Source organism: Macrotis lagotis, chromosome 8 (assembly GCF_037893015.1).
Source record: "Macrotis lagotis isolate mMagLag1 chromosome 8, bilby.v1.9.chrom.fasta, whole genome shotgun sequence".
Classification (NCBI taxonomy): domain Eukaryota; kingdom Metazoa; phylum Chordata; class Mammalia; order Peramelemorphia; family Peramelidae; genus Macrotis; species Macrotis lagotis.
In genome coordinates this window covers 18,597,562-18,603,868 of record NC_133665.1, presented here as the reverse complement: position 1 = coordinate 18,603,868, position 6,307 = coordinate 18,597,562, and the positions used below count along the sequence as shown (strand labels likewise).

General features: G+C 34.9%; 1 pseudogene; it reads left to right on the top strand.

Annotated features, from left to right (window-relative positions):
* The first annotated feature begins 1,075 nt into the window (after window positions 1-1,075).
* LOC141495132 (aspartate--tRNA ligase, cytoplasmic pseudogene) lies at window positions 1,076-2,519 on the top strand (annotated as a pseudogene).
* Window positions 2,520-6,307: the final 3,788 nt, after the last annotated feature.

Sequence of the window (6,307 nt, the reverse complement as noted above, 5' to 3'; positions counted from 1 at the left end):
GATAACCGTCTTTTCTAAACTCTTAACTTTTTTTCTGTGAGTAGTATACAAAGTACATTATTAAGGTTTACTGATCGTTCATATTTAAGAATTATGTCCTTAATTTGCAAAAGCTTAATGGAATCTACAGAGAAAATCACAAGGATATAAAAATATTAACATTTTAAAATCTGCAGAACAGTACCAATAGTCTTGGAATTCAAAAACTCAGGTGCTGATAAAATATAAATCCAAAGGATATAGAACAATATATTATTTTGACAGTAGATAGCTTTTCTAAATTTATTTTATTTTTAAATCCCCCCCAGCTAAATGGAAATGTAAATTTCAACATTTATTTCTAAAATCTCAAGTTCCAAATTCTCTTCCTTCCTCCCATTCTTTTCCCCCATTGAGAAAGTAAATTACTTGGTGTAGGTTAAAAATGTATAGCTATATGACAATAGTCATATGTAAAAATAAACATATACCCCTCCACAAGCAGACAGAACCACAAGAAAAATAAAATGAGAAAAATATATAGTATGCTTCAGTCTGTTTTCAGACACCATCAGATAGATAGCATTCTTTATCTTAAGTTCAACAGAGAATATTTTTCAACAATTTTTCCCTACATTTGCTATTGTTATCTATATTTCTCTAAATCCTATTCCCCAACCCTGTTCATTCTATTCTTTCTTTCCTTTCACCCCTTCCTTCCTCAACAGTGTGTTGTATGTGACTACACTCTCATGATCTTCTCTTTTTTCTATATATAACCTACACAGAATTGATCCACTCTGAGTCACTTCTGATGAGAGTAAGGCTCACACACACCCCATTGCAAAAGATATTATTGCCTCTTTTATGTGAAATAACTTAGCCCATTCTACCTTTCTTTGCCCTTTCTACCCATTTACTTCATTTTAAAAAATATCTTATACCTTCGTATTCAACTCCCTCCTATTCCAACTCTATTTATGTCCTTCAAACTGCCTTACTGTTTGAGGTTCCAGGGGAGGGAGAAGGCCTCGGCCCTCTAGTTGCGGAATCCTAGGAGGAAGCGTGGCCCCCTCGCCAGGGTCCGGTCCTCGCGATGGCCAGCGCCAGCAGCCAGAGTCAGGAGAAGCCGCGGGAGGTCATGGAGGCGGCGGGATATCTTCAATGATACAGTTACAAGAGAAACCAGATATAATTTTAGTTCGGGTTAAAGACCTGACAGTACAAAATGCTGATGAAATAGTTTGGGTTTGTGCCAGAATTCACACAAGCAGAGCTAAAGGGAAGCAATGTTTCTTAGTACTACGTCAGCAGCAGTTTAATGCCCAGGCTCTTGTGGCTGTGGAAGACCATGCAAGCAAGCCAATGGTAAAATTTGCTGCCAATATCAACAAAGAGAGCATCGTGGATGTTGAAGGTGTTGTGAGGAAAGTGAATCAGAAAATTGGAAGCTGTACACAACAAGATGCTGAGCTTCATGTTCAAAAGATCTATGTGATTAGTTTGGCTGAACCCCCACTACGCTTACAACTGAATGATGCAGTTCGACCTGAAGTGGAGGGAGAAGAGGATGGAAGAGCTACTGTTAATCAGGATACAAGACTAGATAATAGAGTCATCGATCTTAGGATATCAACTAGTCAGGCAATCTTCCGTCTTCAATCTGGTATCTGCCACCTCTTTCGTTAAACTCTAATTCACAAAGGATTTGTAGAAATCCAAACCCCCAAGATCATTTCAGCTGCCAGTGAAGGAGGAGCCAATGTATTTACTGTATCATATTTTAAGAGCAATGCATACCTGGCTCAGTCCCCACAGCTATATAAACAGATGTGTATTTGTGCTGATTTTGAAAAGGTTTTCTGTATTGGACCAGTATTCCGAGCTGAAGACTCAAATACACATAGGCATCTGACAGAATTTGTTGGTCTGGACATTGAAATGGCTTTTAATTGCCATTACCATGAAGTAGTAGATGAAATTGTGGACACATGGTACTAATATTTAAAGGACTTCAGGAAAGGTTGCAAACTGAAATTCAGACAGTAAGCAAGCAGTACCTTTGTGAACCTTTCAAATTTTTGGAGCCAACTTTGAGACTAGAATATCGTGAAGCATTGGCTTTGCTCAGGGAAGCTGGAGTAGAAATGGGAGATGAAGATTTGAGTACACCAAGTGAGAAACTCTTGGGTCGTCTGGTAAAAGAAAAGTATGATACTGATTTTTATATTCTTGACAAATATCCTTTGGCTGTGAGACCTTTCTATACTATGCCTGACTCAAGAAATCCTAAACAGTCTACTTTTATGACATGTTCATGAGAGGGGAAGAGACTCTTTCTGGAGCTCAGAGAATTCATGATCCTCAACTACTAACAAGGAGGGCTTTATGGAATCGACCTGGAGAAAATAAAGGCTTATATCGATTCCTTCCGTTTTGGAGCTCCTCCTCATGCGGGTGGTGGCATTGGTTTGGAGAGAGTTACCATGCTGTACCTGGGATTACACAATTTTCATCAGACATCCATGTTCCCACATTAATCCAAAATATTAACACTTTAGGGAAAATTGGTTTTTTATTCCGTCCAGTAACCTGCTGTTGAATAGATTGTTTTGAGTGTTCAAAATATGCAATAGAATAAATATCTTCTAAAGTGCCACAAATTTTTTTGATTCATTAACTGTAGTTTAGAAATGATTTTAACTGTCTTGGGACATTCTCTGATAGGAAGTACTTAAATATTTTGTATGAAAACTTCATATGTATATTCATTCATATTCCATTCTCTCAAATTTTAACAAATTTCTAGGCATTTAACATTTTAAAACTTTAAGGTTGTGCAATAAAAACTTTTTTCTTATCTTACAAAGGTCATAAAATTATATGTCTTAAAAATTCAGTATTTCATCCAATTTTTAACAATTGTGATGCTGTTCAAAAACAGCCTGGAAAAATATTATGGAACATTAGCATCTTTCTAACTAGAGTATCATGGAAAAAGTAGGAAATAGTAACATTTTAATTTTTAAAAGTTATGCTCAGATATCATGTAATGCAGGTGAAGATGCTGGTAAAAAAGCAAAATTTTAATGAAATATTGTACTGAATTATTAAAATTCTAAAACTGAGTTGCAATAAAATTCTAAAATTGGAAAAATGTAGTTGAGGTTCATTTGAGTTAACAGTATCATTGTCCAATGCAGAAATACAAGCAGTTCCACATCATTAAGTCCCACATGATTTGCTCTTCCTGTCTCTATAGTACACCTGAGTCTTATACTTGAAGTTCAACTTTAGAAAGGATTCAAAGTCCCCTATTTCACTGAATATCCATCTTTTACCCTAAAAAAGGATATTCAGTTTTGCTGGGTAGTTGATTTGTCGCTATAATCCAAATCGTTTTGCTACTTTTTTGCCTTCCACAATATCATATTCGAAGCACTATAAGACCTTAATATAGACATTGCTAATGTTGTGCTACCCTGACTTAGCCACAACCATCTAAGATACCTTGTTGAGAAGTTATTTCATTGTTTTGTAGGTTCTATCTGTTTAGAGGCTTCTTTCAAAGTTGTTTTGGAAAAAGCTCCAGGAGCTTTCTAGCTTCATGCCACCATCATGGCTGTCTACTAGATATTTTTCCTTCACATTACTTAATTAAAAAAAAAAAACTGGGGCAGTTAGGTGGCACAGTGGATAGCTCACAAGCCCTGGAGTCAGGAGTACCTGAGTTCAAATCCAACTTCAAACACTTAATGATTACCTAGCTATGTGGCTTTGGGTAAGCCACTTAATCCCATTGCCTTCCCCCAAAACCCCTAAAAAACCCACAACTATTTGAAACCCTAGTATTCTTCATAATACTAGAAAATTTATATGTCAAAACTAAACATTCTAATGTGTATTCTGGTAGAGATAAATGAGATTGATACAATGGAATACACATTTAATGTCCATATGTGGAAGGATGCTGAATTATTTTATAATTATAAAAAAATGCTTTACCCAAAATAATTATATTTAAATCCTACTTCTTCCTTACAGACTTACCAAGTAAAACTGTATGAAACATTCATACAATAACCTCCATCTTCATTTATCACTGTCTAGACTTCTGGCAACTTTAACTAAAATATACTTGAGCTACTGGAGGAAAGTTTTAAAAAACCCTCTGAGTATTAAGGAAAATAACTTCTACAAAATTCCACCTTTATAAAGCAAAAGGATACATAGCCAAATTTTGGCATAATCCAAGAAATATATATATAGAATTATATATCTTTTAAGGATTCAGCAGATTTTGTAATCTGATTTCTCCCAGGCACTCTCAAATTTTCATATATTTCATTTTGTAGCAAAATTGAAGCAATTAAGGATATGGGAGGCAAGAATGGGACTGCTGGAGTAACAAACACTAAATGAAGTGGGCAGCGAAGGTGATAAAGAGGGAAATCATATGTTCAAAGATTCAAAGCAAAAGAAGGAGGGTTTGTTGAGATTCACATGGTTAATAAGGGTCTAAGTCAGAACTTGAACCTAGTATTCATAATATGTCTAGTAACTAACCTGACAATCTGACAGAAGAATTGCAAAAAGTAGGCAGAATTTCAGATTTTGACATTTTCGTTTGACATTTTAGTAAAATATTTTATTATTTAGGTTTTTCTTTTTTGAAAGGGATCACTTTCTAATATCTTTATTAATCTCCCCCTGAACTTCTTTTCAAAGGTTCTCAATTAACAACCAACTAAAATTCTTATACCCCATCCTACCATTTTATAATGCTGCTAGGTAAGGCATTTTATACATAAAATAGTTCCAAGTTGGCATAATTCATCTGTATAAACAAAACCAGGACCACTACAATACCTTACCTTTCCATATATACTTCTTATTGCTAAAGATTATCCATAAAGCTGGATTTGTCATTTTCCTGACAATATCATTGTCATTTTGTTATCATTTTGTTCAAAATTCCAATGCCTGAAATGCTGACTCCATTCCACTGTACTCCCATGATCTACACCCCCTGAATTAATTCCCACCTTTTAAAATTCAACTGACCTACCCTCACAAACAGGCTCTTGATTCTTAAAAGTCCATATTCTTTCCCATTTTGTACATCACATAGTAATATAATTGTATTCCTCAAGTATTTATGTATTTTTTAATATTAACTTTTAATATTAGCTCTCTCATAATATTACCTCCCTGGTGGACTACATACTCAAGGAAGACAAGGACTGTGCCATATCCGGACTTTGTGTATTTGGAACACACTAGATCCTCATTGCTTCCTTTGGAGTTGAAACACATCATGGGTTATCTTTGAGAATTTCTGTGGCTGAATAATTCACATCCTGCAGCCAACATAAACTTTTTCAGCTTGCCAAGGACTGTCAGAGCTTCCAAGAATTCAGAGTCAACTTTACTCTACCATGAGCCAATTCAGTAGGACTTCAGTGATATATTTTTTTGTGTATACACAGATCTTTCCATTCTGTTTAATGCTACTATTTTGTTCTTACCTTTACAATTAAAACACAGTTGTTCAATCAGTAACTTAATATGATTTGAAATTGAGGGAGTTGAATAATAATCCTCTTTTGATCTGTCAGGTGATTCAATGAGATCATTAATCTCATATGCATCCTTCTGTACTTTGCCCTACGAAATACATAAAAGTACTGTTAAATAATAAAAACTTAAAAGTACTAACAATGACTACAAATTATCTAGCAATGTAAGGTTTTCATAACACTTCAGATACATTATTTGATGGCATATTTATAAGAATTTTGTGGAACAAGCACTACACTCAACTATTTGAAAAATGAAGTCACTAAGCTTTTCTGAGCTTCAGTTTCCTTGTCTATAAATGGACAGTGACTTAGTGAATAAAACCATAGAGTCTATGTGAGGAAAGGTATTGAAGACTCCTGTTGTGAACTGGAACTTGTAACTCTGTGAGAAGAAAACTGTGTGACCTGATGTGTCTTCCATGCCCCTCTGACCTCTTCCTTCTATAAGCATATAACAACTAAGCTAAACATGGTAAAAAACATTCTTGTACAGAACATCTGAAATATTCTCTAATTTCTGTCCTAGAAAATATTGCCAGGAGACATTGAGAGCACGAGACAACCTGACATCCTCCTCATGTCATATTATTAAACACTCAATTAATGTCATTTTATTAAACTTGACATCTCAAGATACTGAAAACAATTTGCATACTGAATTGAAATTTTTTTTTTTCAATTTGAGTAGTTACAGTTTACCAAGGAGTTGCCCTGGGACTAGAAAAAAGGTGATTATTGTTGATTCC